The 21855-nt window shown below is 35.8% G+C and overlaps 1 protein-coding gene across 1 annotated transcript in view; it reads right to left on the reverse strand.

Moving 5' to 3' along the window:
- The window catches only part of LOC145331470 (uncharacterized), a 128635-nt gene that overhangs the window by 98826 nt on the left and 7954 nt on the right, over window positions 1–21855 (reverse strand). Inside the window, exon 2 of the mRNA XM_080176150.1 lies at window positions 8588–8636. The gene's annotated coding sequence lies outside the window, so the exon portion shown is untranslated. The remainder of the gene's footprint in view (window positions 1–8587; window positions 8637–21855) is intronic.

Here is a 21855-nt window from a genome sequence, read left to right on the forward strand (position 1 = left end):
CTGGTTATCACAGAAATCAAGAGCTATACTGGAAAGGAGAACAACTCAGGCTCAACAGTTAAACAAGACGCTGGCACCAACAGACCAACCCCCTGCTACTTATCATGGGGACGCGCCAGCCACAGAAACTCTTGAGCCAGGAGGACCGAGCCTACGGCTACGTGGACTACCACCCTAATTACACAGCTATAGTATTTATAATAGGGGTGAGCCGGCTCGAACCTCCTTGCGGCGCGGCTACTCTACTCTGCTCCTATATCTACAAGATAAGAAATTGTCAGCCCCTAGCCCGACGTGCGGCAATAGAAGACATTCCTGATTGGGCATTAACTGTGTGCCTAGGCCTGCTGCTGGCACTGTGGTGGACAGAAGCCTTCATTTGGACCATAACCACCAACATCTGTACCCCACCACTCTCTGCTTCTTCATACAAGATGCTGCTTCTGTTATTACTTTGGCCTACTGTGTTGAGTACAGTGAACATCAAACACATGCCAGGTCACAGACCCCTGGTCCCTGAGATGCCCTTGTCTGGAAGGGTGACTGAATGTCCGCTGCACAGCTCCTGTACAGTTGGTGCTCAACGCACGAGAAATGGCGATACTGGACTGGGGATTGTTGAACCTGTAGGTGTCCTCCTGGGGGTGTTGAACGATGCAACTGAGCCTAATGAGAAGGTGACAAGCTTCAGAGACTTAGTGGCCAGCCCCAAGATGGACACTACCACCAGAACTGAGACTCCAAAGGGGCCCAGCCCTAGTACCACCTGTTTCTGGGGTGGAAAGGTCCTCCCTGGCGCTGGCCTCACCAAGCTGGAGGATGGGGAGCTGTCCCAGGGGAATAGGCTCTTCACCCAGATGCCCGACGCGTACCTGGGGGTGGGGGAGCCGCCACCCAAGCCTCCCTGGGAGCCCCCAGGCATGGAACGACTGGGGACCGGCCTAAGGATGGGGAATGGTGACCTGCTGCAGTGGAAGGCTTTACCCAGCACGGAGGGAGCAGGGTTGACCAGCAGCAGTGAGGCTGTTCCCCCACACTCCAAGACCAGATGCCTCTACTCTGTTGAACCAATGCACATGTCCCAGCCAAGTCCCCCCATGCTGCTGAAGATGGAGGCCCACCAGGATGCAGAGCTCCAACTAGGGAAGTCAATAAGAAGGCCACCCCCTGCCAAAACCAGAACCACCGCAGGGGCTCCCCACCAGCAGCTGACGGAGCCTGGCAGGGACGCAATACCAGCTGGCAACTCTGGCCCAACTCAGGTGGCTACCTACAGCCTGCTGGCAGTCCAGAATACAGTTCAGGCTACCATCAGTATGGCATCTTCTGGGCCTTGCTGGTTCAACTGTGGGTACCTGTCCACACACTGGCCACAGGTACCCCCCAGAGATCATAGCCCCCCTTCCGACTGGCACCATCAACGGCCTTTGCTACCAACTACCTGGCGTACCCAGAGGCAGGATCCCTCATGTGGAGAAGCACCTGCAGAAGCTAAGGCCGAGGCTGGCCTCGCCACCCAGGAGAGGAGAGCCGCTGTTGGATGGAAGGGACCTGTGTGTATGGGGAGGAGGCTGAATGTAACCAAGGAGCCACCACAAGCAGCCCAGCACTGCCTGACCCCTTGTAGGGGAGACCCTGTTTGTCAGCTGGTGCCCCAACTGGAGGAGGAGAGACCTGGCAGGTTGATACACCCTGGGGAAGCCGGACTGATGGGACCCAGCTGGACGAAGGAGCGCTGCCGCTTCAACGGCCACACAGCCGCCAAGTGTAGAACCGGTTGGGACCAGGCAATGAAGAAACACCAGGCAGCCCAACAACCTGCATGCAACCAGTCTGACACCCAGGTCCACCTGGAGGGAGATGCCCAGCCGTCACCCCAACCAGCTGCCGCCGCTGGGGCCGCGGCTACCCAGGAGTCTGTGTCTCAGATTGGGACCATAGTGGCCAGGATCAACGTGCTGGGAGGAGCGGCTGAACCCAACCGGGTTGGCCTGGACCTCAGCCTCAACCACAGGGGACCGGTGTCCGTGCAGCCACCCAACATTGCGGAGCCAGAAGTCCTGCGGCCTCTGCCGGTCGGCCTCAACATGATGGTACCCGTCAGACCGCGTTCCCCGAAGGAGGAGGTAACCCCTGTCACCCCCAGCAAGAGCCGAGGGGCGCTACCCAGCGCCACCGGGACGGTGTACGGGGAGGCCCTGGTGGCCGCCGAGCGGGAGAGGCAAGAGGCGCTAGCCAGCGAGTCTGAGTCGATGTATGGGACGCCAACCGGCGTCGCCACCTGGAAGGAGCGAGAGGTGCTTCCCTGCACCACCAAGCTGATGTCTGGGGCGACAATCGTCGCCGCCACCTGTGAAGACTGGGGGGTGCTATCCAGCGCCCCACGCTGGTGCCTGGGGCGACAACCGTCGCCGCCACCGAGAGACCTGGACCCCTGTGAAGACTGGGGGGTGCTATCCAGCGCCCCCACGCTGGTGCCTGGGGCGACAACCGTCGCCGCCACCGAGATACCTGGACCCCGGAACGAGCCCGCAGCCCCAGAGGAAGGGGTGACACCCGTCACCCCCAGTCAGCCAGAGCCCCCAGCCAGCAGGGAGGGTCCAGCTGTCCCTCACCCTCAACTGCATCCAGCTGTCTACCTCCCTCAACCAAGCCAGGGTAATTGTATTGCACTGGTGTACCAGGAAGGTTGTGCTGGGTCAAACTTGCCTGCGCCCCCTGCATCTGCCCCAGGAACCAGGATATCAGCCATTACCAGCCAAACTGAAGAAGCTGTGACCGCAGCCTGGGGAGTAACTCAACTAGATGCGCCAAGTGCCGAGCCTAACCATAGAAGTAGAGGATCCCCAACAATTATGTCTACCCAAGATGGAGACGATGTGCCTGGACACCTTCAGGCTAGGGGAGGAAATCCGGAGCCTTGTGCCTCCAGTCCACCAGCAGCAGTGGCCGTGGATGGGCCTGTCCCCAAGCCAACTAGAGCGGAGCCACCCTTGCAGATCCAAGACAGCCTCCGGCACAGGGGATGGACGGTTACCTTCCCCTACCCTGCAGGTCTGACTGCCATGCACCACCCTGCCACTGTCCAGGATGAGCCTGAGGGAGGCAACGTTCCTACAGTATGGCAACCACCACCTGCCCGCGTTGACAGAGACCCCGGAAGCCGAATGAACCTGACCAGCCCCGAGGGCGAAGAAGCTGCGCCTGCATCCAGTAGCCAGCCTGCCAGCAGCAAGGTGACCAACACGATGGAGACCACCAGCTCAGTAGAGAAACCTGAAGAGGTGTATACCAGGCGGCTGTCGGTCCAAGCCCCCTCATGTGCTGTGCCACCCCTGGAGGTTGCCAGGGTGGCCTCAGAGGTACACATCCAACGGCCAGAACATCCAACAGGACCAGCTACTCTAGCAGGTATAGCAGATTCCGTTCGACCTGGGGAGGGCTGGAGTCTACCACCGTTCAGCAGCTGGTATCCTGGCGGACCCATTCCACAAGGACAACAAACTGAAGGCCTCAACCACTGTCGGAAGTCTGGCGGTGCAGACAACCCCTCCCAGCCTTCCGAGGGGAGAGTTGTGGTATTCGGCAACTCTGGGCCATGCAGAAACCAAGACATTATAGTGATGCTACGCACCCAGCTAAATCCTGTTATTCTACAATTGTAAAGCCACCTGAAAATATGTCAGATAACGGTATGGATTTCATCTCTCAGTTGTCCTGCAATTGGAGGGAGGGGTGTTACCCCTCCCTCTCCCATCTTAAGCACCGGAACCTTCCCCTTCAACCACCAAGTTATCAGCACCACCTCAACCCTGAGGATAAAGGATCTAAGCCTTCCCTCACCTGATAGAATCATCCCCACACAGACTGTTGTTGTCACAGTAATCATCAAACCTTCCCTTTTTAGTACCCAGACCTACCACTCAACCCCTCTATGCTTATCTACCTATTGTGTTGTTCCATGGGCTATCCTGCCTTCCCCGGACAGGGATAGCCATCTACCTAACCATTGCAACTATCTATGTTTTACTTGTATGATTTACCCTTAACTATCTTTATTCCTAATCCATATGTATTTATATTATGTTGTACAACTTTAGTAACCCTTAGACCTTCAATAAAGGAACAACTGAATAGATGCTGTTTGTTATTTAGTGATTGTTAGAGAAGCGTAGCTTCTCTATAGTAAGGTGTCCACGTCTGTCACACTGCCGTAGTCTTTTCGAACTCTGGTGTCTGCCATTTATCCTAGGCGGATACCACAGAAGGTGTATATTAATTAATCATTCATTATATTATCCATTAAGATTCCTGTAAACGAAATGACTTTTTTTAATCAGCTACTAAAAGAGATCAAATCATTCCATTAAAAAGTGCTCAAAACTAGATATCTTGGTTAAAAATAATATTTCTTTATTATGTAAAATTTGTTTGCAAAAAGAAAAAAGAAAATATTCTCTGACATTTAAAAGAATACTTAAAATTTAATCTCCCGTGCGTTATCTAACATTTAAACTCAACTTGAATTATTTTATATCTCAAAATTGTATTTTATTTTCTATAAAAGAAAAGAAAAGAACCAGTATTTAAGATTATTTTTTTTCTATAAATAGTGACATGTTTTCCATAGAGGGAGGAGACATTGGGCTGTTACACTAGTCCCCCAAAAATAATGTTTTCTTATTCGTTGACTTAACATCTTTAAGAACTTTATTGAATTTTGATAGGTATGTGCATAAAGTTAAGTGTCAAAACGTTTAAAAACTAACAATTAATTTCAATCTACAGAAAGGGTGGTTTTGTGTGTCATCATTGGGCATGTGCATCTTTTTATCGGCAATTGTCTCATCCCTTTAGATCTATTTAGAACTTACACCCTTTAAACTAAAAAAGGGATAAAAAAACCTATATCTTATTAGTTTTGACCCAAACAAATAAAAAAACTATCCAAAAAAAAGTTTAGGTTACGCTAAAAGACACTCCGACTAAATCAAACCTAAACAAACTTCACAAAACAACTGATAAGTTTTCCATCAGCCAAATAAGGTAAAATTTCAAACATCTTGCCCATTGTCTTATCTCTGTATCCCTGCATATTTACAAAGCCTGACCATAATTTGCAATTAAAGACTCAGTGCTCTGATCTTGAATAATGGAGCTACATTTTAATTTATGTTTAATCCTTCTTTAGTTTGATGTACAATGGTTTAAAGTGGTTAAACTTTATACAAGGACAATTGCGTCCATTGTTAACCCGTGGTAATGTTAATTGATTACATGTTATTGATATCTAATGTTATTTGAATGATGTCCAAACTATAGACATCTATGGATGTACATAGAATTTTATACGTGGATATTATAAGTTATAACAGGGGGGAAAATGTCATTAACTTGCTATTTCCCCTGTCATTTATTGGTGAGTACATTCATTCAGTAGGAGGGGAGAGAATGGGTTATAGGAGGTGGAGAGAGGGGATCGCCAATATAGCCCGCTCCAAGTTTTACTTTATTAGAAAAATTTTAATCTGGTATAGGATCCAAGTAATAATAAATCCATATCCACTAACTTTTTTAGTCAACTTTAGTTAACAAAGACATAATTTAAAAAAATCGAAGATTTATAGTTTATGCACAATTAAATTCTTTTAGCACATTGTGAATTTTTTGCATTTTGTAGGCTAATTAGATGAATTTGATGTTAATCATATTTATTAATTTATAGAAGATGCTTTTTGCTTAAAAATTTCAAAATGTCAAGAATTCTATATGTACAAAAAACTTGATAAGAACTAGTAATAGAAGAATGTCTCCTCATCTATGTTAAATAGATTATTAACATATCAATCTTTGATCTATCCCAGCACATCTGTCCTGAATTGTAAATGGAATACAAAAAATGTCTACCCTATAAGAAGAAAACAAAAGTTTTAGACATTTATATCAAGATTAAATCCTCAAATTTTCAAAATATTCTAACGAGAAAATTAGATTTGAAAATTTCAAGTTTAATTTTTATCACCTAGGAGTTACAGCATAATCATTACAAGAAGAGCAAAGATTATTTATATACGATTTATTTAAGGCTTAGAAAAGCAACTGATAAAAATGACAATTAATTAACTCCCTTTCAGGAGTGGTTTTATGAAGAACTTTATAAAAGCAAACTTGTTTAAAATAATCTTTGCTTTTCTTGTCATGATTATGCGGTAACTCGTAGGGGATGAAAATTGAACTTGAAATTTTCAAATCTAATTTTCTCAAAAAAAAACCCTCGTTAGAATATTTTGAAAATTTTAGGATTTAATCTTGATATAAATGTCTAAAACTTCTGTTTTCTTCTTATAGGGCAGACATTTATTGTTTTCCATTTACACTTCAAGAAAGATGTGCCTGATAGGTTTTAAGTTTTGTTGCTTAGCTTTGCAACTTGATTGTCCTTGTTAAAATTCTAAAATCAATGTTTAAGAAATGTTGGAAAGATTTGTTTTGTCCAGATATTGAAATATGACACTTTTAAATCTAATAAATTATGTCAAGCAACATTTTAGTAGCGCAACAACTCTATACATCTTGGTTTGTAACAATCTTAGACCAGAAATCTAAAGGGATAAGACAATGGCTGATAAAAATGATATACAACCCCAATGATGATACGCAAAATTACCCCTTATGTAGATTACAATAAGTGATTGTAGCGATTGAACACTCAACTTAATGAAAAAAACAATAAAATTTCAATAAAAGTTCCCAAAGTTGGTAAGCAAACTAGTAAGGAAACATTATTAATATACTTTGGGGACTGGTGAAATAAACAGTCCAATGTCTCCTCCCTCCCTGATATCAAATAAAGGTCGGTTATTAAATATTAACATTGTATTAGGATAAAGATATAACCCAATATAAAATAGCCTAAAACCTACTAAGGCCATTGAAAAGATTCATTTTTGTTCTTTTAGTAGTTTCTGAGATCTTAAAGAACACACATTAATACTCGCAAAATACTTTAATATTTAAATAAAATAACGTTTGACTGACTAAATTTTCACAAGAAATCATAAGAAATTTTGAGAACTAATATGGAAGAGAATAAAAATATGAGCTCGGCGGCCGCATAAATCCACATTTTATTTAGAGATCCGCAACCAACGATTTGCAGCTACGACCAAGCCGCATATTTTTAACAATCCACGCGCTAAGGAAAGACAATCCGTAAAGAAGCGGCTGGACAGCCATAGTAGAATTTGACTAAAGATATCCAAATTAGTTCCTGATAATTTAGAAATGTTCCCAGAACCTTTCAAAGGATCAAATAGGGGAATAAAAACATCATTTTCACCAAACAGAGCACAATTTCCAATAATTAAGACAATGGACGATAAATTACCAAAATAAAAATTTCCCTTTTAAATAGTTTTAACAACCCAATCATGATTTATTGAAAGTCTCAAACTTTGTAGCTAACGAATGAAAGAAACTTTAAGAACCAGTAATATTTATTTACACTTCCCTGTACCCATCAAGGAACCATTATTTTATACAGCTAAATAGACGATAAATAGACGTACATCCCGAAAACAGTAAAAGTGTCGAACTATGACGTCAGAAAAAAATTAACAATTAACCAATAAGAAGCCAGTATTCACTGTGGTAAAATATATAGCGGCCTCTCATTGGTTAATTGTTAATTCTTTCTGACGTCATAGTTCGACACTTTTACTGTTTTCGTACATCCCAATAATGATACACATATTTAGCCCCCCCTGTATAGATTACAATTAATGGTTGAAACATTTCGGCACGTTATTAAATTTTTGGGACTGATGTAATAAATAGCCCTTTCCTTGCTGTGAACTGGCCGTGCCCAAATCAAACAGCTTTACTTTCATCACTAACCAATCACCTCTAACCAAGTATAAGAATAATACAAAAGCTGCTGGTTGTAAAATAGGACGAACCCCAAACTGTCCCACTTTGAGAAAGACGATTCCAGTGACGTCATATACGTTTCGGGAAAGAAAAAGGGAAGGGGGGAAGAAAATCTCTCCAAAAGAGATGGGAGAAAAGGGAAGAAATTTTCTTCCCCCTTCCCTAAACGTATATGACGTCACTGGAATCGTCTTTCTCAAAGTGGGACAGTTTCGGGTTCGTCAATAGTTCTTCATTGCTGAGGGGCCGAAGTCCAGGTTTGACAAAAATGGTATTAATCTTATGATTTTTATTTTAATATTCGAGGAAAATTGTCTGTACTACGTTGCTATATATGATTTTTCAGTTTGGATGAGAACTGGTTACAATCCAGCGGATATTAATCGGTTTTGGAGCCACACTGGAATAGTTATTTCTCGCATCGTATTATAAACGGCTTTCCGCGGATATAGAATGTACAATTATAAGATTAAAACTAGTTTTTTTAGCACCGAGGTGCCGAAGGCACCGGATAAAAAACTGGTTTTAATCTTATGATTGTACATTTTTATATTCGTAGAAAGCTGGATATAATACGATGCTAGACATAGTTTTTTTCGTATGGATGAGAACCGGTTCCTATCCACCGGATTCGAATGAATACGAGAAAAAATTTTACCTGAATTTAAAACTTGTACGGCAGTCTTGTCTTTATCAAACTCAGACGGCTGAAATAAAAAAAAATCAAATAGAACAAAATTAATACTAGATATTAACTTATTTTCATCGTGTATAATCAAAAACTTGCAAGTTATATTTATATAAATAATTAACACAATCTTTAATAAACATTATGTCTTAGTATTGTTCATCTATGATTATATATTCAAAAATACTACGGACGGACATACACTAAGTATAGAGCAGCTGCGCTGCTGTCAACCATTCTAGCTTTTTAGATGTACAAAATAAAAGTTCTACAATTGATCATTTATTTAAAATATCCTAAAACATTGTACAATATACTGAAGAAATAATTATATTCAATTAAAATGTACATTGTTTAGAACTAAATTACTCTTTAAATATCTATACATTTAGTCAGGGATTTAGGATGGGATGTGAAGGAAAATAATCTCACCCCCCCCCCCTTCTTCCACAAATTTTTATTTTAAATTAAGCCTTATTCTAGCTGGTTACAAATCCCCCTCCCTTAAAGTAGATGAAATAATATGTTTTCTCGTATTCATTCGAATCCGGTGGATAGGAACCGGTTCTCATCCATACGATAAAACTATGTCTAGCATCGTATTATATCCAGCTTTCTACGAATATAGAAATGTACAAACATAAGATTAAAACTAGTTTTTTTAGCCGGTGCCTTCGGCACCTCGGGGCTAAAAAAACTGGTTTTAATCTTATAATTGTACATTTTTTATCCGCGGAAAGCCGTTTATAATACGATGCGAGAAATAACTATTCTCTCTAGAAGCTATATCTATAGGAAGGGCTATGGTACACTGCCTCAAAAAAAACTTCTCCAGGACCAATGCGAAGCTACATCGTTAGAAAGAAGAATATCGGTTCAGAGGTTAGCAAGGTCCTTTATTACAAACAGACAAGCAGACATCCTGGGTACTTTTATATAATTGATTTTTGTTATTACATATCCCCTAAATCCTTGTAAATTAATACATATGTAAATGTGAATTTTCCTATCAATATTTTAATTACAAGTAGTTAGGACTTAATGTAGGGTCACTTTGGGCCAGTCTTGGCCAAAAATTTATTGCATAAAACTAACATTTTATTTTTTGTTTCATAATTTCTAGAATGCCCCGAATCCATTGGAATAAAACCAGTTCTGAAGCATACTAATAATAATGTATTGTATCATTTTATAAAGAATATTCCACAGGATCAACAAAACAGGAATTAATTTTTCATGTTACTATCCGCGAAAAACTGTTTATAATACGTTGCGATAAATACCCATTTACTTTATTTTTAGCATACGTAAAAACAAACTCAAGTTGTCATCTAACTTCCAATCTATTTCAAACTTAAATTTTAGTTTTGTCCACTTCCTTATTTGTAGACCACTGTGCACGAGAGTCCCAGATAAATTCCCTGACATTGAATTAAAATTGTTCCAGTGTCAGATTGGTGGGCATTCGTTTCCGCACATTATCAAATTTTAAAATAGCACAAACTTAGAGATCTAAAGGGATAAAATAATGGCCAATAAATTGAAGCCCATCCCAAATGACAATAAACAAAATTATCCCTTCTATGGATTGCATTAGTTGTTGCAACATTCGGACACTAAGCTTAATGAACCAACCAATCATATTTAGTAATTCAAAGTCCCCAAAGCTGTCAGGCAAACCAAAAAGAAAATGTTATTATAAAACTTTGTGTTCTAATGTAATAACCAGCCCAAATCCAATGAGTAATTATTATTTCAGAGATTATATACCCAAATATGAATGCGGAAGTCAATGCACACTTGTCAAGTAATATTGATTAGATGTGGGAAAACATTATAATGTGTACAATTATTATTAATTTTATCTCCAAATACCTATACATTTATATATGCAAATTCATCCTGTTATATAGAGTAGTGTAGGTTTATTTGTATGAAGCTTAGGATTTCGGTAACTACTGAACTAATTGGGTTCTCTATTTTAGATAAACTTCACATAGACCCAGTGATAGTTTAAAGCTATTCCATTTTTAGATTTAAGTCTAAGGATGGTTTTAAGCTATTTTCCTGCTCCTTTTAATACAGAGTCCCTTAATTCTAGGGGCGCAGCTGCTAGTATAAAAACAAAGCAGTAAGGTTTTTTTGTGTTTGCTAAAATCTCCTTAATAACTTGACCGATCATTTTCTCCCTTTCAGCCTTAAGCTTAACATAGGTCCCAGGTTTGTTTTATGTTAGGTTATTTCTAAATTCAAATATTGTGGCGGTTTTATGTACCCTTCCTCCCTATTCCAATACAAAGACCCTAGATGCTATGAGTACAGCCACTAGTATGTCTATAAATAGTAACATTTTTTCCATGAATTGGATTAATTAAAATATTATGTCCGATTTTAAAGAACTTTTGCTTATATTATGTTCATTTATTTAGACCGTGATATAATCATATCCCTTTTTGTGACTAATAACTTTTTAAAAGAAATTTAAAATGATTAATTAGGATTCTACATGCATTGTAACTAACTGATTCTAACCTAACACCAAAAAAATGAAATATAGATTGTATTACACCAATCTTAATTGAGTTTTTACTTACTCTGCCCTTATCAAACAGTGTATATTCACTTCTGCATATAATATCATACAAATAGTTTTTATTTAGGGTTCTAAAGAAATAAGACAGTTATCTATACATATATATTTAAGTACATCATCATTGATTATACCACAGCTAGCCCTTATGTTAATTACAATTAGTGTTGAAACGTTTAGACACTCAACTGAATGAACCCACCAATCAAAATTCAATGAAACTTTTTAAACTAGTGTAATAAACAGCCTAATATCATCTTCTTCCCTTTTTTAATAATTGCAAAAAGACGGATCTTAAATACATTTTAAAAGTCTTTGATTGTGAATCAAATAAAAAAGGCAGTTTGTTCTGTTCTCAACGTTCAAGAACATTATGACTTGACCCATTATCTCATGAGAGCTTCTAATTATTGACTCAACCTCGTTTGGTAATGCAGAAATTCTAATTAAGTCACCTAGCTTAAATTAAAGTTTTACTGAGCTGGATCTTTAAATCATTTTAGTGGTGAGCCAGATCGGGGTGCGCCGAATTTCAGCCAATCACAGTGCGGCATTTCATAAAATGCTGTGCTCTCATTGGTGGAAAGTTGGCTCACCCCGATCTGGCTCACCACAAAAATGATTTAAAGATCCAGCTCTGATATTATGTATTTGAATTACTTTTGAGTATCTTGTTCACCAAATTATAATGTTTTTTAATAAAGTAAAGCTTGTAGCTGTCTAAAATAACGATCCCCCACCATCCATCCACTTTACCCAATCCTTTCCCCTCCTACTGGATGAACAAACTGGCAAATAATGATGTCCATGGTGGCAACCTAAATTGACGAAAATTCTTCCCTTTTCATAATTTCCACGTATATTCTATATCCATTCTTAATACACAACAAGAATACACAACAAGAGAAAAGTTGCGCGATTGAAGAAGTGGTTCTGATGATTTGATAAAATGATACATGCGGAGGGGAAGACACACAGTTCATAGAAATGAAGGAAAAAAGTTACACTTCAAAATGTAATTTATTGGCCTGTAAAATATGATCGAATGTTCATTGATTTGTTTTCATAAGAATTTATAATTTACTAAATAAGATTTCTTAGAACAGCATGTTTCAAGAGGAATATAAAAAGAACATTAATATGTTATACAGTAAAAATAGTATTTTTGTCAAAAAAAATCAAAAAACATAGGCAAATATGAAATCCAGAAAAGCAGTAAAAAACGTCAGACATTTAATATAGCTACGTTTTCTCAGAAACATTATCCAATTTCGAAGGAGAGGATAAATCTTCGAAAACAAATTTATTGTTCGTCTATCTTTGAGTACATCAGAATGACAAGGGGAAGGGATAGAGATTTTCAGGAATGCTGTTAATTATTTGTGTTTTAGTTTTAATCTACAGGAGGGGTAATTTTGTTTATAATTATTGAGTATGTACACAAATTTATTGTCCATTGTCTTATCCCTGAAAATTATATATTAGAAATTGATAAAAATGTAACTTTTTTTTATAGTGGCTTACAAGTTATTTTTCCTTTAAAAAAATAGTATGCTTTTCTTAGTATTTGCAGTAAGCTAAAAAAAAGTGCAAGTAAGCTTTTAGGAAATTGCTATTATAGTTTATTTGAAAGATTTAGGTTTATCTGTTTGATTTTTTAGGGTACAAGATTTTTAACTTATAAAAAGATTAACTAAACCGGTGCTACAATATAAGTAAGTCTGTCTGTTAGTCTAAAAAAAATAATTGAAAAAGATTTCCAACGATTTATTAAATGGACGTACGGACTGTCTGGTAATCAATGCAGAGTTGCTACGCTATCTAAATCGTACCTAACTACTACAAGAATTAATATGCCAAGTTTAGACTCGATAGGACAATTCTAACATGCCTAAATTAACGAAAAGAGCTATCCGTTAGCTTAACTTTTTAATTTTAGAAAAACTTTGTTTTAAAAATATAGAGGGGGTATATTTGTGATACAATGTTAGGTTTGCATGGAAGCACCTGAACTCCAGACCTCTCTACCCCCCCCCCCCCCCCCAATGAGTAACAACTCTATTTAATTACTTCCCTACTTGTAAGATTCGGGTTGTAAAATCTAATTGTAAAATGGCGCGACTTGACTTTTGTAAAGACTTTAGTTAGTTTAACTATTTAAACAAGATTATAAATCTTAATTGTTCTCTATAAAACTCTAAAATGAAGGAAACGTCTCTATGCTATCAATGGACTATTATGAGACCATTTAATCTCAAACATTTTCTTTAATTGCCTAAAATAGCACCATTTTCCCAATAAAAAGCCTCAAAGAATTTCCAATAAATTTATATTTTTACAAAAACAAAAATAAGTCGTCATTTCCTTTACATTTTCTGTTCAAATTGAAACACCAAATTTTTATTTAGGGTTTGGCAGCCGCCTAAGGGTCATCAAACCGCAGCAGAGTCGCATTTTTTTTGGAAACTTTAGACTTCAGTCGAAACCTTATCCAATCGCCCTTATTCAAACCATCCACAGCCGAATCTTAGCCGGTTTCTCCACCAAAATATTAATAATCAGCAACTAAATCTCCTTTTTTGATAACACCAATTTTATACAATGATTGGCTACCGAGCCCTGTTTAAATTTGGCAATGAAAATTTCCAACCGTTATTGGAATTGACAGAAATTACACACAAGATTTTTCTCTCTCTCCAAATACCAGATCATGGAAAATTAGCTGGAATAAAAACGAAAAGAGGGTGTTACAAAACACCTTGTATTTCTCTTTTGTAACATTTACTGAAAGTCAAGTTATAAAATCATTTATTTATAATTTTTAAAATCTTGATTTGTTGGTGGTTCATTAAGGTGGGTGTCCAAACGGTTTAACTACTTATTGTAATCTACATAAGGAGTAATTTTGTGTATCATCATTGGGGAAGTGCAACAATTTAACAGCTATTGTCTTATCCCTTTAGATTCCTTAGTAGCTTAGTATACTATTTGAATTTTGTAGTACCACTGTTTAGTAGTAGTTGTATTTTTGTAAATTTTCCCCTACACTGCATTTAATGCCAATTTTGGTAGATCTGTTTGTGGTCATAGTCACACTATTAGGAGCGTAGCAACTCTAGGGATAGGTTTGGTCGTATTTCACAATTAGGATCTTTAAAGAAGTGTAAATTGTAGGAGATGTGGTAAAATGAGGAAAGGGGGTGAATCGTATTTTAGCCCGTTGCGTGTTTCACTGCATTAGATAACATGAAAATCTGATGTAAGATCCATGTAATGATAAATCCATTACAATGAATGTATGCTTAGAGATAGCTAAATACTCTTACTTTTTATTTTTGGACACGCTATCATTTCATATTGTTATCCTTGTTTAATGGTTACCAGTTGAATTCAAGCATCAAAGTGTGATGGATTACATAAAAATAGATAGCGGACAAAATAAAAGATATTAAAATAGAGAGACAACAAAAATGTATAAGGGATGAAAGGAATGAGACTGTAAATTAATGTACATCCCCAATTATGATACATAAAATACCCCTTTTGTAGGTTACAATTAGGGGTTGAAACGTTACGACACTCAACTTAATACCAATCAAAATTTATAAAAAAAGTACCCAATGTTGTTAAGCCCACGAATAAGAAAAGAATAAAGATTCTTAAAATACTTTTGGGACTTGTGTAATAAACAGTCTATTGTCCCCGTTCTTCTCTGATAAATCATACTAGTATTATAAGAAAAATAAGTTTAAATTCAAAAACATTTCTTGAATTCAAGTACCTTTTTACCGTTAGTAATTTAAAATTTAAGCCCCCTATTTTCAATTTAACCATTGAACTAATTTGTCTAAAAAAAGGTTGATATATAGCCAAAAAAGTGTTGTCACAAAAAATGTCAGTTTTGTTCACACGTACTGAGCTCAGACGGTCAAGGACATAATAAAAGTATTTTTAAAGCCTTTCTTTTTTTAAGACAAGATAGAAAAAAGCTAGACAGAGAAAATAAAGGATAATATATTACTTTTAAATACAGTCTTTACAAGTAATTTTAAAGCTGTTAAATTTGGTTAATATTTATTGTACCTCCTTATTTTATTCAAAGTTTTCTAATCCCAAAAAACCTTTAATTAACATGCCTAAGTTGCAGCGGTTTTTAACAGTTTTTAAAAGCTGCAAAATCAGCCACAAAACAGAAATAACCAGATTGGAAGAGACAGTTTAAGTATATTTCAGTATGGCTTTAAACCGATTAATATGCGATGTATTAGAACTGGTTCTCAGCCATACTGAAAAATAATGAGTATTATTGTATTAAATAAATACAGCTCTCCACAAATATAAAAATCAATATCAAAAGTTAATACCAGTTTAGATAGCCCATTAATCTTTTATTTCATCATTTTATTATCCGCAGAAAGCTGTCTATAATACGACACAATAACTATTAGACAATCGAATGCTTATAAATATGTACTTACACATAAGCTAGATATCCAAGTTTTAAACAAAGCCTACAATTTAAAAAAATGTTCTTTTTTACACCCACCTCAAAAGTTTTCTTTAAATGGAAACTACAAACCTTTTCAAATACTTCTTTTTTTTAAAAAAAGCTGATTGTTCTTATTTCTACTTTTATTATTTTTTTCTTAAAGTTATATAAAATGATTATATTGTCAGCATTTACTGTTTAAAAATAGAAATACTTACTGTTTATCACAGACAAGGGACCTTGATTCTGCTAATCAATTAATCTTTTTCTAACCATCTCCAAGTTTTCCCTTTATATCCACTTCCCTATGTTTACATCCCAAAAATAGTTTGAACGACAAAATATATGATCAATTTCTTAATAGTTAAAATGCCGAATCCTGACATTTTATTTGTTAGAGGCATAAATACTTTTTTACTCGACAAAGTTTCCTAAAATAATTATAATCTTTTCAGGTCTATATGCGTTCCTATGGGAGGGAGGCCCCTAATGTTATAAAGGACAAAAATGATATAAATAGTTTGCAAATAATTAATTAGTATTTCCCTTAAATATGAACAAATGAAACATTGTAAAATAGGAATATACTTCAATTTAAAGCTTTAAATTGTTACTAAATTGAAAATCATATTTGAAAATTGTAATTGTAAGCATGTATGAAAATAAAATTTTATTTTTTAAGTGATTCACTGATTTCACAAAAATTTTGAGTAACTTAACTTTTAAGAAATATCATAAAATTGAAAGAAAATAAAAATAAATAATAAGAAATGGTGAGACCGGAAATGTTAGTAATTCTTTTAAGAACTCAAAAAGGTTGCCATAGGTTTCAATTTACTGATGTGTTCTTATTCAAGAGGGAACATTGGAATGTTAATTACACTGGTCAAAAAAGTTGTATATACATTTTCTCTTATTAGTTGGCTTAAAACTTAATAGACTCTTATTAATAAAATCTTGATTGGTTTGGAGAAACTAGCATTTCAAAACTTTAGCAGTAATAAATAATAATCTAAAAAGGGTAATTTTGTTTATCATTATTTGGGGTTGTACATTGCTTTATCGTTGTTTGTCTTATACCTTAAGATCCGGTGGTTGTTAGTTTGTTATTGCTAAACTGCTCAGGAAAATCATTAATCTAGTTAAACGATATTCACAATGAAAAAATAAAGTAAATTCAGAGTATGAAAACCTTTCGATGGACTAATCATTTGTACACTCTTCTCTTTTTTAAGTGGAAGAACATTGGAAGATAAACTATTATTCCTTTTAATTTTACGTGAAACTCCAGAAAAACCAATCCTGAATTAACGCTCTCTCGATTAAATAGTGGAAGCACCCCTACAAATACATAGATAGCTATTTATTCGAATATCTTAAAGATAGCCAATCTTAAAAAATAAAAGATAATAGCTTAAAACTACTTCGGGACCTATATGAAGGTTCCTTAAAATGGAAAACTCATTTGGCTCAGTAGTTAATGAAATCCTAAACTCCAGATATAAACAACCTAAGGTACGGATTGTAAAAAAGATATAATACATAATTTTTTAATATAACATAGAACCGCTTCTAATCCAGTGGAAATGTATTGGATTCGGAGCTTTTTTTTACAAGTTTATATTGACAACGTTCTATTGATATCTGTGAGAAATATAAAGAAGTCACAATATATTAAATCATCTTCCCACCAATTTATATTTTCTTTTCAATAAAAGAAACCAAATGAATTGTGATACAAATTATCAAAATAAAACACAGAAAATATCTTAGTTCTAAGTACTAACGATTTGGTTTCATTTGATTTTGTCAGATTATTTCTAGGTTGCGTTGAAGTCTCCAAAAATATTAAGAAAATTTCGTTTTTTTGGGGATTTCTCTTGGGACGGTGGTAGTACCCTCCCCAAAAATAGTTATAAACCTTCTCGGGACCTATGAGAATCTACCCTGTTAAAGAGAACCCGATCGGTTCAGCGGTTAGCGAGATCCTTCGGAACAAACAGACAAAAAGACAGACAGACAAACACCGTTCTAGTTTATATATAATAATTTTATGTTACCTAGGACAGATTACCACACTTAATTTTATCCCAAAAATTACAGAATTAAAAGAAATGGTTTAAATAATCTATTTTAAAAATCTAGATTATTTTTCAATGTCTTTAATGAAAAGTAAAAAATTCTGACAAAAATAGAATTAGATTCATTGAAAAATTGGGCCAGAAAAAACGTAAAATATATTATTTTGTTCTTATTTTTTCGAAGTTATTATAGGCTATTTAGGGCGATTTTTTTTTCCAATAATTATTTTTCTTGCGAGAGTAAAATCCTCCAACAATAAAAGATTAAAACCTTTCCAGGACCTAAAATGGCAGTAATAGTTATTTCTCGCATCGTATTATAAACGGCTTTCCGCGGATATAGAATGTACAATTATAAGATTAAAACCAGTTTTTTAGCCCTGAGGTGCCGAAGGCACGGGCTACAAAAATGGTTTTAATCTTATGATTGTACATTTTTATATTCGTAGAAAGCTGGGTATAATACAATGCTAGACATAGTTTTTTCGTATGGATGAGAACCGGTTCCTTTCCACCGGATTCGAATGAATACGAGAAACTAATTTTATACAATTGCATTTGATAGATGCGGTTAGTTTGAGTTATTCATATTTAGGTTTATTCAAGCCGCTTACATAAGTTAAAAACCTGTAGGCAAGGGCGTACAAGCTTATTTAATTGGGGAGATGGTCTGGATAAGGGGGATGGGGACACCTCTTTAAAATTAAAAAATATTTAAAAAATCAGCTTTTATATCATGATGTTATTTTCATTAAAAAAATTTATATAATGTCAAAATGAAAGTTAGACTCTTAAAATTTTTAAAAATCGAAGATATGGCTATTTTACATTAAGGGTTCATATGTACTAGATTTCTCTGATAGTTTATTTTAGAAATGTCCAATCAAGTTTAAACTAAACATGATGATTCCTGTAGTTAGGTACAAGATAAATTAGCTATTACTGTGACTTAATCCAACGAAGTGATGTATGGACCTATTTTAGTTATAGATTAGCTGTGTTTTGATATATCGGTATTTTAAACAAAGAAACTGAAACCCATCATGAAATTATATTATTTTAGTTAAATACTGGATCATCCTAAAATTATACCTAACAAAAATATCAATTTTCAAGGCATTAAATACAATATTAAATATTGTGTCTTTTTTTTCTACAAAAAAAACAAGGAATCAAAGTTTTTAAATAGAGCAGTATCACATATAAATCAAAAAAAAATTGGAACTAGAATATTTATTTATCGCATCGTATTATATACAGCTTTCCAGGATGTTAAAATAAAAAATAGAACCAGTTTTTTAGCCATGGTATTAATTTAATGATTCTGTAATACGATACAATACATGATTTTCAAGTATGTGTACGAGCCGGTTCTAATCCAACGAATATTGATCAGTTTCAAATGCGGTTTAAAATGTGTATTAGTAGAACTAGACCTCTTAGATTACTAGAGGACAGGCAAATTTCAATGATAGAGTAGCTGCGCTTCTAATAATGTCAAATTTTGAGCCAAGGTCAAAAATAAAATGTACTTTACTGCTATATTACAACAAAAGACAGGGAAAACTATTTTGAAAATCGAATAAAATAAATAAATAGCCAAACACATAGGCTTATTATAGATATATAATCCAGATAACTAACTAACTGGATCCACTATATTTCGTCTGCTAGCAAATTACTTTCTGCTTTTTTGTATCGACTTGGAAGTGTTAATATTTCTGTCGCTGTTTGGTGACATTCAAAGACCCAATTGAAAGTCGGCATGGAGTACATGGGGCATACAGTTATTTAACCCATTTCCCCTCTATTGCTTTACTTTGTTACTTTAAATAGTTTATTTGAATGTATGTTTGTGTCCTAACCTTTTTTTTGTTACTCAACTACCATTTCTAATTAGAGGAAGTATTGTAGGTAACGGTCCTTACAGTTTCTTTTAGTGTTCTTTCATAATAGGTCCAAAAAGCGACCAAAACTTACTAATAAATTAGCACTAAGACTGTAAACATGAATTATAATTGTTTAGATATTTGAATATTGGTTTTAAAAAGGTTAATGATTGTCTTAATGTTGACATATAGTAGTAATTTATCGCAACGTATTGTAGATAGCTTTCTGCAGGTCTGACAAACCTGGTTTTAATCTTATAAGTTTTATTTTGATATTGTCTTAAAATTATCTGTAATACGATACGATACATGATTTTTCAGTTAAGATTAATTGGTTTCGAAACTGACCTTTTCGAATGTTTTTTATTGTGGGTTTGTATAAACATATCTATTTTCAACCCCTTTTTCGGTTTTAGTTTAGATTTTTTGAAGTATTTTACAATCAATGGTTTTCATGTAGTTTCCTTAAAAATCTTCGAATTATGGTTTATAAATCTACAAATCCTTTCAGTGGTTAATTTTTTTTATAAAACATACTAAAAATCTTATGATAGAATAGGACCAATAGATACTCTAATTAAAATATCAACAACATAAAAACTACAAAACTAAAGTATAGATATAAAGATTCTCATGGATAGGGAGAATATTTATCAGGAATTTAGGAACTCTATCTCAAGTAGCAGCTAGTTAACTCATATTTCACCATATCAAACCTTATTTTCATCTGTACCAAGCACAAGACAAATATTTTCTATGCCTAACTTTAATTACAGCCAAGAAATTGCATCTCAACTTTAGCGAAATGAATATAATATTATCCCATACATTTTCATTTTGAGAATAATTATCTCTAACATTAAAAATTTAAATTTTATCAATACAGGTAAATAAAAGAATGTTAAAAAAGTCGGGCAGGTGTGGGCTTTTTAGAACCATATGTACTGTAGGATATTCAAACAAGGTTAGAAAAGTGATGATATTCAGCTTATACCAATAACGAAATTAATTCGGTAAAAAATCACGAAACCTATACCTAGCTTGTTGTTGGGGGGCAACGCATCGTAAAAATTTACAATTGCCCCTCAAATGTCATTTAGATAATTTTCACATGTTGGTTATACCTTATACCTCGATGATTTTGATCTTTTCGTGTTACTATCCTATTATATAAAGTAGTAAGCGTTTTTGTCTGTCCCGAAGGATCTCGCTAACCGCTGAACCGATATTGTTCTCCTTTACAGTAAAGATTCGTATAGGCCCTGGGAAGGTTTTAAACTATTTTTGAGAGTTGAGAGTGTGCCTTAATCCTCCTCCCCCCTAAAAATATTTTTAAAACTCTTTTGAAACTCAAATTTAAAATGGTATGAGAGGTCGACTTTTCCCCTCCTACCAGTGCCCCTAGAGGCTTCTAGGGGGCGTAGTCGCTAGTGAGTTTATATAAAGACAAAGTTATGTTTGTCGCTAATTTTGGATCCTGTCATTCCTTGTTTTATACATTGGTAAAGATTGTCAAAAATACATTCATTTTCAAGACTTTGGGTAACACGTTTTAAAAAAGCCCTTCCGATGCATTTTCCCAACCTATGGATCTATCAATAGACATTTTATACTACTAATAAAACAGCAAAAAACGCAATAACCTTTTCGGGACCGTATTGTGATGATAAAGATACCAAAAACCTTCGAAACGGACCCCTAACCATCATTAATAAACCCGCGCATTTTAAAAGGAAGTCTCCAAACACCGGCAGTTTTGTCAGTTTAGATAGATTGCAGCGTGGTTTGGATGACTCACTCCTTTTTTAAAACAAGGGATATGTCAGGGATCTAAAGGGATAAGACAAAAGTCGATAAATTAATGTATATAACCAATGATGATAGAAAAAAATACCATTCTGTAGCTTACAATTAGTGGTTGAAACATTTGGACACTTAACTTAAAGGACCAACCAAGCAAAATTCGTTAAATGTCACCTAAGTTTTTAACCCAACGAATAAGAAAACTTTAGGGACTAGTATAAAAAAAAACAGCCCAATGTCCACTCCCTCCTTGGGGATATATAGTAAAAGAAGTTCAACCAAAAGAATGATTATATCCATTAGTAGAGCAGTACTAACAGAATAACATAAAATATTCAGCTATTAGACAGTAATATCAGATTTAAAATAAATATATGATACAAAGT

The sequence above is a fragment of the Acartia tonsa genome, chromosome 11 (genome assembly GCF_053477335.1).
Source record: "Acartia tonsa isolate MP-2025a chromosome 11, ASM5347733v1, whole genome shotgun sequence".
NCBI lineage: Eukaryota > Metazoa > Arthropoda > Copepoda > Calanoida > Acartiidae > Acartia > Acartia tonsa.